Source organism: Lepidochelys kempii, chromosome 22 (assembly GCF_965140265.1).
Source record: "Lepidochelys kempii isolate rLepKem1 chromosome 22, rLepKem1.hap2, whole genome shotgun sequence".
NCBI classification, from domain to species: domain Eukaryota; kingdom Metazoa; phylum Chordata; order Testudines; family Cheloniidae; genus Lepidochelys; species Lepidochelys kempii.
In genome coordinates, this window is record NC_133277.1 from 349,497 (window position 1) to 360,545 (window position 11,049).

Here is an 11,049-nt window from a genome sequence, read left to right on the forward strand (position 1 = left end):
GGATGGATATAAACTGTTGAGGAAGGACAGGCAGGGCAGAAAAGGTGGGGGAGTTGCACTGTATGTAAGGGAGCAGTATGACTGCTCAGAGCTCAAGTATGAAACTGCAGAAAAACCTGAGAGTCTCTGGATTAAGCTTAGAAGTGTGAGCAACAAGGGTGATGTGGTGGTGGGAGTCTGCTATAGACCACCGGACCAGGGGGATGAGGTGGACGAGGCTTTCGTCTGGAAACTAACGGAAGGTACAAGATCGCAGGCCCTGGTTCTCATGGGAGACTCCAACCACCCTGATATCTGCTGGGAGAGCAATGCAGTGGTGCACAGACTATCCAGGAAGTTTTTGGAAAGTGTAGGGGACAATTTCCTGGTGCAAGTGCTGGAGGAACCAACTAAGGGCAGAGCTCTTCTTGACCTGCTGCTCACAAACCGGGAAGAATTAGTAGGGGAAGCAAAAGTGGATGGGAACCTGGGAGGCAGTGACCATGAGATGGTCAAGTTCAGGATCCTGACACAGGGAAGAAAGGAGAGAAGCAGAATACGGACCCTGGACTTCAGAAAAGCAGACTTTGACTCCCTCAGGGAACTGATGGGCAGGATCCCCTGGGAGAATAACATGATGGGGAAAGGAGTCCAGGAGAGTTGGCTGAATTTTAAAGTATCTTTATTGAGGTTACAGGGACAAACCATCCCAATGTGCAGAAAGAATAGTAAGTATGGCAGGCGACCAACTTGGCTTAACAGTGAAATCCTTGCTGATATTAAACTCAAAAAAGAAGCTTATAAGAAGTGAAAGATTGGACAAATGACCAGAGAAGAGTATAAAGGTATTGCTCGGGTATGCAGGAGTGAAATCGGGAAGGCCAAATCACACCTGGAGGTGCAGCTAGCAAGAGATGTTCAGAGTAACAAGAAGGGTTTCTTCAGGTATGTTAGCAACAAGAAGAAAGTCAAGGAAAGTGTGGGCTCCTTCCTGAATGAGGGAGGCAACCTACTGACAGAGGATGTGGAAAAAGCTAATGTACTCAATGCTTTTTTTGCCTCTGTCTTCACGAACAAGGTCAGCTCCCAGACTACTGCACTGGGCAGCACAGCATGGAGAGGAGGTCACCAGACCCCTGTGAAGACAGACATGGTTCAGGACTATTTAGAAAAGCTGGATGAGCACAAGTCCATGGGGCCGGATGCGCTGCATCTGAGAGTGCTAAAGGAGTTGGCAGATGTGATTGCAGAGTCATTGGCCATTATCTTTGAAAACTCGTGGTGATCGGGGGAAGTCCCAGACAACTGGAAAAAGGTGACTGTAGTGCCCAACTTAAAAAAGGGAAGAAGGAGGATCCTGGGAACTACAGGCCAGTCAGCCTCACCTCAGTTCCTGGAAAAATCATGGAGCAGGTCCTCAAGGAATCAATTCTGAAGCACTTAGAGAAGAGGAAAGTGATCAGGAACAGTGAGCATGGATTCACAAAGGGCAAGTCATGCCTGACTAATCTAATTGCCCTCTATGATGAGATAACTGGTTCTGTGGATGAGGGGAAAGCAGTGGACGTGTTGTTCCTTGACTTTGGCAAAGCTTTTGACACGGTCTCCCACAGTATTCTTGCCAGCAAGTGAAAGAAGTATGGGCTGGATGAATGGACGATAAGGTGGATAGAAAGTTGGCTAGATTGTCAGGTAGTGATCAACGGCTCCATGTCTAGTTGGCAGCCGGTATCAAGTGGAGTGCCCCAAGGGTCGGTCCTGGGGCCAGTTTTGTTCAATATCTTCATAAATGATCTGCAGGATGGTGTGGATTGCACCTTCAGCAAGTTTGCAGATGACACTAAACTGGGAGGAGAGGTAGATACACTGGAGAGTAGGGGTAGGATACAGAGGGACCTAGACAAATTGGAGGATTGGGCCAAAAGAAATCTGATGAGGTTCAATAAAGACAAGTGCAGAGTCCTGCACTTAGGACGGAAGAATCCCATGCACTGCTACAGACTAGGGACCGAATGGCTAGGCAGCAGTTCTGCAGAAAAGGACCGAGGGGTTACAGTGGACAAGAACTGGATATGAGTCAGCAGTGTGCCCTTGTTGCCAAGAAGGCCAATGGCATTTTGGGATGTATAAATAGGGGCATTGCCAGCAGATCGAGGGACGTGATCGTTCCCCTCTCTTTGACATCGGTGAGGCCTCACCTGGAGTACTGTGTCCAGTTTTGGGCCCCACACTACAAGAAGGATGTGGAAAAATTGGAAGGAGTCTAGCAGAGGGCAACAAAAATGATTAGGGGACCGGAACACATGACTTATGAGGAGAGGCTGAGGGAACTGGGATTGTTTAGTCTGCAGAAGAGAAGAATGAGGGGGGATTTGATAGCTGCTTTCAATTACCTGAAAGGAGGTTCCAAAGAGGATGGATCTAGACTGTTCCCAGTGGTAGCGGATTACAGAACAAGGAGTAATGGTCTCAAGTTGCTGTGGGGGAGGTTTAGGTTGGATATTAGGAAAACCTTTTTCACTAGGAGGGTGGTGAAACACTGGAATGCATTACCTAGGGAGGTGGTGGAATCTCGTTCTTTCGAAGTTTTTAAGGTCAGGCTTGACAAAGCCCTGGCTGGGATGATTTACTTGGGGATTGGTCCTGCTTTGAGCAGGGCGTTGGACTAGATGACCTCCTGAGGTCCCTTCCAACCCGGATATTCTGTGATTCTATGATTCTATGTGCAGCCAGCTGAACTAGCCAGGCTGCCTAAATGTATTCACCCGTCCACCGCAAGAGCAAGCCCTGGGTGCTTCTCAGAAGCTGGGGAAAAGCCTCTTGGGGAAATATCTCCTGCGCCACCACCAAAAGTACCCCTTGAGCGGGAACGGTCAGAGGCCTCACTGCTGGACTGGCCGTGGTTTCCTACCACCTTGTGATGCTGGCCTCAGAGAGAATGCTGGTCTGTGGGTGGCCTTCAGTGTGGGATCGGCATGCCAGGGAGCAGGGAGTAGGCTGTCTGTTTGTCTCTGTGGCTGTCTGCTGGCCACACATAGGCATGTTCCTCCTCTCCTCTTGCCCCACCCACGGTTGCTCTGTGCCTTTTAAGCCTTCCCTTGGAGCTGTCAGCACCAGCCGCCTCTGCTCTAGGTGCCCAGATGAGGAGAGGTGTGCTGGGCTCCAGCGTGGGACACTTCCTCCCTCCTGCCTAGCCCTGACTATGAAGCCTGTCCCTGGCACTTCTTTATTCAGGCACCATGTGGGCAAGAGGAAGAGGTTGGCAACTGCAGGTACAAGGACCAAACTTGTGTGCATCAGGTGAAGCAGCAAGAAACACAATGTTCAGGTGTCTCTAGCCAGACTGTTAAGTTCCAGGGCCCCAACCTATTGTGGCCAGACCATTGAACCAGCTGGACCAAAGACCTATCTCCAGTGGGCATCAGTCGCCCAGGAAGAGGGAAAAAAATCACTCTGGTTTACCCAGAGACACAGAAACCAAGCACCCTAAACTCTAAGGCTTTGCAGCAAACCAACATAGCCCCAGGAGGTCCCACTGGGATTTGAACTCAGATCGCAGGATTCAGAGTTTTGCGTGCTGACCATTACACCATGGGACCTGCTAGCATTTCCATTTCTGGACCCCTGTGATTCTCAGCTGGCTGGCTAGCACTCTGCACTTATTGCTTCCCTCCGGCTGCTTCCTCTTGCAGGACTCTCTCTCCTCCATCAACTGTAGCCCTGCAGTACCGGATCTGAGGGTCCTGCCCTGAGTCCCTGCATCCCCCTGCTTTGCCTCCATTCCCTGCAGGCCGCAAAAATGTTCGGAGAGGCCGCCCCTCCCCTCACTTGGTGATCCTGCTCAAATCGTCCAGCTGCAGCCTCATCTCCTGGAACTCGGCCAGCTGTCACTTGATCCAATTGTACAGCAGCCCACAGCCTCCCCCTGGGTCTGTCTCACCTGGTTATTCCTTACAGGCTGACCTGACCCCCCTTCCAGCCCCAGATTCGCCCACTAATCATCCTACTGGCACGCAGAGCCAGGACATGGAGGTGCTGGAGGAGGGAGGTGTGACTCTAGGGTGGGGTTCTTCTCTAAAGATGGCTGGCAGAAAGGTGGTGCTCGTTGCCTCGTGCCAGGGGATGCAGACAGTTATGTAAAGTGCATAAAGGGAGTATTTGGTTCCAAGTGAATGTGAGGAATGTGCAATTATGAGAGGGAATTTCCATCCCTCCTTCACTTATGCAGCAGGGCCCCAGTGGCCAAATGGATAAGGCATTGGCTTCCTAAGCCAGAGATTGTGGGTCCAAGTCCCATCTGGGGTGAAAAGCTGCTTTCTTCTTCTATATTGCAAGGAAACCTTGGTCTTATTTTCACCAAGGAAGCTGGGAGATGTTGAAACACAAAGTACTGGATCTTGGGAACAATCCCCCACAAATATCATCTTCCACTTGACAAACGCTTTCTAAACCCATCAGTAGCAAACAGTTAATATTAGTGTTTGTCTGAGAACAGAGTGAAGGGGAGTGTTTACTCCAATGTGTCAATGAACAAAACAGATGGAAAGAGCAAGGCCGTCCTGAAAGAGAATGGATCTGTCTGGAGACAAAGCAGAGCTTGAGGATGAGCAATGGTGTGAAAAGAAGAGGTTCAAATGTGTGTTAGATGTTAGTTAGGTTAGTCTGGCAAATTTAAAGAAAATACCAATGCCCTTAGCATGATGCAGACACTGGCTGTTTCTGACCTTTTACTGAGAGTTCATTGAGAAATATTTTCCTTAATTATGTTATGGAATAAAGGGTGTCTTGCCCTTCGAGACAACATGGCCACATGGCATGGGCCAATGCGCACCTTCCAGTCAACTGCTAGAGAAGACAACAGCAACACAGGCAGGGATGGCAGCAGGGCAGGCTGCAGCTCCAGGAAGATGGTGGTACCAGGTCTCATCAATGGGGAGGTGGCCACCCCAGCGTGCACATGGCTGAGCCAGCAAGTGTGGTGTGTGCTGCAGCGTGCTGCTACTCACTTTTGCAACCGTGTTGCCCTGAGGACACTCATGTATCTGGGTAGTATCAGATCTCTGGACGGGCTCACAGAGCAGCTCAGCCTCGCTTGGCAGAGAGTGGCCAGACCCCAGAAAGAGGAGGGCGTGCACTCAGGCCCTGTAAGGGGGTTCACTCACCAGGGTGGCGCCTCCCGCTGTTTGTCTCAGTGATTAGCTCACTCAGCCGGAGTTCCCTCTCCTGGTGGTGCCTTGTCCATCGTTGTCGCCGCTTGCAGACCCACCTTAGTCCAAGTACAGCGGCATCCTCTTTATGACTCGGCCATCCGGCCATGCCGTGATCTGTGCTCCTTCCTTCCAGGGTGATGGGGCAGGGGGTGGGTATCTCCAAATCCAGCCATGTCCCCAGTGGTGAGTGGCAGGGAACCAGGCCCACAGTACTCTGGGTTCCAGCCCAGGCATCCTGTAGAAACAGCTTCTTCATGCAGTCCCAGCATGTTGTTCGCCCTTTTCTCAGGGTCTCAAGCCTGCAAGTCCCAACAACCAGCCAGGAGCTCTCTCTAGCTTCCCCTGGTCCCTGCTAGCAGTTGCTCTGCCAGAGGTGCTGTGATCCTATGCCCCATATTCTTCAGAGAGATATTGTTATGATATACATATGGCATTACTAATATGTGTTTTATGCAAGATGGGTCATGTGAGATATCACTGGAAAGGTTAGACTGTTCTTGAACTCAAGATTTAGGTGCACTAAGTCCAGAGTCAACATGGCTGTCCTTGGGTTCAGGATTGTGTGGTCTAACGGCTTGAGTCAATATGGCACCGTGAAGTACAGGGATGAATGACCTAATGGCCAGTGTCAATATGGCCACCCTTTGGTTCAGGGTTGCAAGGCCTAATTGCCAGATCCAGGGGCCACTTTGGAAGGGCCCAGCTAACTCCACCGGGTCCCAGCCCAAGGCCCTCTCAAGTTAAGTGCATTTGCCACCCAGCCAACTGAGATCCTACTGCAACATCCTGACCTTACACAGCTACGAGATACCACTCACTCCGCCTCCCTGGGCCACTTTCTACCTTCTTTCCTGAAACTGTCATCCAAATATCATCGGGATCTCTGGGTTCCCTGGCACTGGCAGCTCCGTGGAACTTTGTACATCGAACAAACAATTTTTTAGTGTAGACAAGGCCTCAATGTGCCTCATTTTTTAAATCATTCCTCAGAGATCAGGTTTTTTTAAACCTTGTATCATTTTTGTTGCCTTGCTATGTCTGAAAGGAGACTAGCTCCAAATCTGGGCTTTTCAATCTTTTCCAAGATGTCTTTATTAATGATGAATAAAACTAATTCTGTAATAAGTGAGTCCCTTACAATTATTATATGTCGCAGTCCTGAGCATATAATACTCAATGGATTGACTCAGTTCCAGGGTGAGGGGAGGACCTGTAGCTCTCGATCTCTGCAGGAGGATCTCAACTGGACTCTGATATTATTTTTAATCACAGTTATTACAGTGGTGCCTAGAGATCAACCCAGCATGCAGTGCCATTGGGCCAGGGGCTGTACAAACACTGTAGCACACAGTCCCTGCCCCATAGAGCAGTCAGTCTCCATAGAGAAGCCAGCCCCAGGGTCTATAATAGACATCTCCAGTAGAATACAGACAATAGACAGGGTCCCAGCTCAGAATCTGAGTGCCCCCCCGGACCCTCTGGCAAGGGGCATGCAGAGTGCGAGTGCACACTGGGTGTCAAGGGAAATGGTGGAAGATGCAAGACAGCGGAGGGGATTCACATCTGCAGAGCTAGCTGGCAGACCCAGCCAGCACTTCACCGTTCCCCATCCCAACCAGGGAACAATTCCTCTGGGTGGAAAACCTCACAACCGCAACGACGGCAGATCGCAAAATGATTCACGGCATGGTTTGGCTTCAGTGGATGTTGGCAGCAGAACCAAAGCTCATTAACACTATCTGTGAACTTGTATCTCTAAAGCTTTACAAAATCATCAGGACTTTCTAGTAAAATATTGTCCTTTTCCTTTGTGATGAGCATGTCACTGACAGAGGACAGCCTGGAGATCTTCTGAAATCTAACCCATTAGAAGAGCTGGCGTGCTCAGTGCTCACCCCAAGCATTCAGGCGTGTGGAGTGGGACACTGGCGCGTGCTATGACAAGTGCACTAGTCATTACGGCTCCAGGTGCCCATATTTACAATTTCTATAGGTTCCAACATTCAGACAATGCTCTGTTCTAACAGCGTCTCATGCCTGTTTAAAGAACAGAAAGGTTCTATCCTGAGAGTCCCTGGCAAAACTAGTCTGTCCTCATGAACACTGACTCCTCCTGCGAAACGACCCACAAACCTACTGCCCTCAGGCAATCGTCCAGGTAGAGTGTCTCTGAACATGCGAGTGACTGCAGACGCCGCATCTCTGGCACACCTGGGGCTGCCTGCAGTTAACAGGTATCGAATGGCACTTTATCTTATGGCTGTTAAAGACACTCTTCACTTTGGATGAGCTATTGCCAGCGGGATAGTGAGTTTGTGTGTGTGGTTTTTGGGAGGGGTGTGGGGGGTGAGAGAACCTGGATTTGTGCAGGAAATGGCCCAACTTGATTGTCATGCACATTGTGTGGAGAGTTGTCACTTTGGATGGGCTATCACCAGCAGGAGAGTGAATTTGTGTGGGGGGGTGGAGGGCGAGAAAACCTGGATTTGTGCTGGAAATGGCCCAACTTGATGATCACTTTAGATAAGCTATTACCAGCAGGACAGTGGGGTGGGAGGAGGTATTGTTTCATATTCTCTGTGTGTATATAAAGTCTGCTGCAGTTTCCACGGTATGCATTCGATGAAGTGAGCTGTAGCTCACGAAAGCTCATGCTCAGATAAATTGGTTAGTCTCTAAGGTGCCACAAGTCCTCCTTTTCTTTTTGCGAATACAGACTAACACGGCTGTTACTCTGAAACCTGTCATTATGCAAGGCACTGCATTTAGCCGTATGGAGTGGAAATCTATCAACTGCATGAAAAAACTTGTACAGATACAGACAGACATCATCTTCCTTTCCAAATGCAAACAGATGGACATCGTACCAAAAGGACTGAAGGTAAAAAATCCATTACAATCTACATACCACACAGACTACGCTGATAGCTTGTGCCACACGCTCTCAAAGAAACTGCGGAATCACCTGATCAACATCCTCTACAGCAAACAGGGAAAGATTAAGAATGAGCTCTCAAAAATGGATACTCTCATAAAAAACCAACCTTCCACACAAACTTCCTCGTGGCTGGATTTTACTAAAACTAGACAAGCGATTTACAACGCACACTTTGCTTCTCTACAAAAGAAAAAGGACACTAAACTTTCTAAACTACTACATGCCACAAGAGACCACAGCAATGGTTCCCTTAACCCACCCAGCAATATTGTTAATCTATCCAACTATACTCTTAACCCAGCAGAAGAATCTGTCCTATCTCGGGGCCTCTCCTTCTGCCCCTCCACCCCCACGAACATGATACAGTTCTGTGGTGACCTAGAATCCTATTTTCGACATCTCCGACTCAAGGAATATTTCCAAAATACCTCTGAACAACATACTAATCCACAGAGGTCTCCCTACCAACACTACAGAAAGAGGGATTCTAGGTGGACTCCTCCTGAAGGTCGAAACAGCAGACTGGACTTCTACATAGACTGCTTCCGCCGACGTGCACGGGCTGAAATTGTGGAAAAGCAGCATCACTTGCCCCATAACCTCAGCCATGCGGAACGCAATGCCATCCACAGCCTCAGAAACAACTCTGACATCATAATCAAAAAGGCTGACAAAGGAGGTGCTGTTGTCATCATGAATAGGTCGGAATATGAACAAGAGGCTGCTCGGCAGCTCTCCAACACGAGTTTCTACAAGCCATTACCCTATGATCCCACTGAGAGTTACCAAAAGCAACTACAGCATTTGCTTAAGAAACTTCTTGAAAAAGCACAAGATCAAATCCGCACAGACACACCCCTGGAACCCCGACCTGGGATATTCTATCTACTACCCAAGATCCATAAACCTGGAAATCCTGGGCGCCCCATCATCTCAGGCATTGGCACCCTGACAGCAGGATTGTCTGGCTATGTAGACTCCCTCCTCAGGCCCTACGCTACCAGCACTCCCAGCTACCTTCGAGACACCACTGACTTCCTGAGAAAACTTCAATCCATCGGTGATCTTCCTGATAACACCATCCTGGCCACTATGGATGTAGAAGCCCTCTACACCAACATTCCACACAAAGATGGAGCTACAAGCCGTCAAGAACACTATCCCCGATAATGTCACGGCTAACCTGGTGGCTGAACTTTGTGACTTTGTCCTTACCCATAACTATTTTACATTTGGGGACAATGTATACCTTCAGATCAGCGGCACTGCTATGGGTACCCGCATGGCCCCACAGTATGCCAACATTTTTATGGCTGACTTAGAACAACACTTCCTCAGCTCTCGTCCCCTAAAGCCCCTACTCTACTTGCGCTATATTGATGACATCTTCATCATCTGGACCCATGGAAAAGAAGCCCTTGAAGAATTCCACCATGATTTCAACAATTTCCATCCCACCATCAACCTCAGCCTGGTCCAGTCCACACAAGAGATCCACTTCCTGGACACTACAGTGCTAATAAACAATGGTCACATAAACACCACCCTATACCGGAAACCTACTGACCGCTATTCCTACCTGCATGCCTCCAGCTTTCACCCTGACCACACCACACGATCCATCGTCTACAGCCAAGCTCTGCGATACAACCGCATTTGCTCCAACCCCTCAGACAGAGAAAAACACCTACAAGATCTCTGTCAAGCTTTCTTACAACTACAATACCCACCTGCGGAAGTAAAGAAACAGATTGATAGAGCCAGAAGAGTTCCCAGCAGTTACCTACTACAGGACAGGCCTAACAAAGAAAATAACAGAACGCCACTAGCCGTCACCTTCAGCCCCAACTAAAACCCCTCCAATGCATTATTAAGGATCTACAACCTATCCTAAAGGATGACCCAACACTCTCACAAATCTTGGGAGACAGGCCAGTCCTTGCCTACAGACAGCCCTGCAACCTGAAGCAAATACTCACCAACAACCACATACCACACAACAGAACCACTAACCCAGGAACCTATCCTTGCAACAAAGCCCGTTGCCAACTGTGCCTACATATCTATTCAGGGGACACCATCACAGGGCCTAATAACATCAGCCACACTATCAGAGGCTCGTTCACCTGCACATCCACCAATGTGATATATGCCATCATGTGCCAGCAATGCCCCTCTGCCATTTACATTGGTCAAACTGGACAGTCTCTACGTAAAAGAATAAATGGACACAAATCAGATGTCAAGAATTATAACATTCATAAACCAGTCGGAGAACACTTCAATCTCTCTGGTCACGCAATCACAGACATGAAGGTCGCTATCTTAAAACAAAAAAACTTCAAATCCAGACTCCAGCGAGAAACTGCTGAATTGGAATTCATTTGCAAATTGGATACTATTCATTTAGGCTTAAATAGAGACTGGGAGTGGCTAAGTCATTATGCAAGGTAGCCTATTTCCCCTTGTTTTTTCCTACCCCCCCTCCCCCAGATGTTCTGGTTTAACTTGGATTTAAACTTTGAGAGTGGTCAGTTTGGATGAGCTATTGCCAGCAGGAAAGTGAGTTTGTGTGTGTATGGAGGTGGGGGGGGGGTGAGAAGGCCTGGATTTGTACTGGGGGTGGCCCACCTTGATTATCATGCGCATTGTGGGGAGAGTGGTCACTTTGGATGAGCTATTGCCAGTGGGATAGTGAGTTTGTGTGTGTGGTTTTTGGGAGGGGTGTGGGGGGGTGAGAGAACCTGGATTTGTGCAGGAAATGGCCCAACTTGATTGTCATGCACATTGTGTGGAGAGTTGTCACTTTGGATGGGCTATCACCAGCAGGAGAGTGAATTTGTGTGGGGGGGTGGAGGGTGAGAAAACCTGGATTTGTGCTGGAAATGGCCCAACTTGATGATCACTTTAGATAAGCTATTA

The 11,049-nt window shown here is 48.9% G+C and overlaps 1 non-coding gene across 1 annotated transcript; it reads left to right on the top strand.

Moving 5' to 3' along the window:
- Nucleotides 1–4,211: 4,211 nt before the first annotated feature.
- TRNAR-CCU (transfer RNA arginine (anticodon CCU)) lies at nucleotides 4,212–4,284 on the top strand. Its single transcript has one exon. It is a non-coding gene; the product is annotated as a tRNA-Arg (tRNA).
- Nucleotides 4,285–11,049: the final 6,765 nt, after the last annotated feature.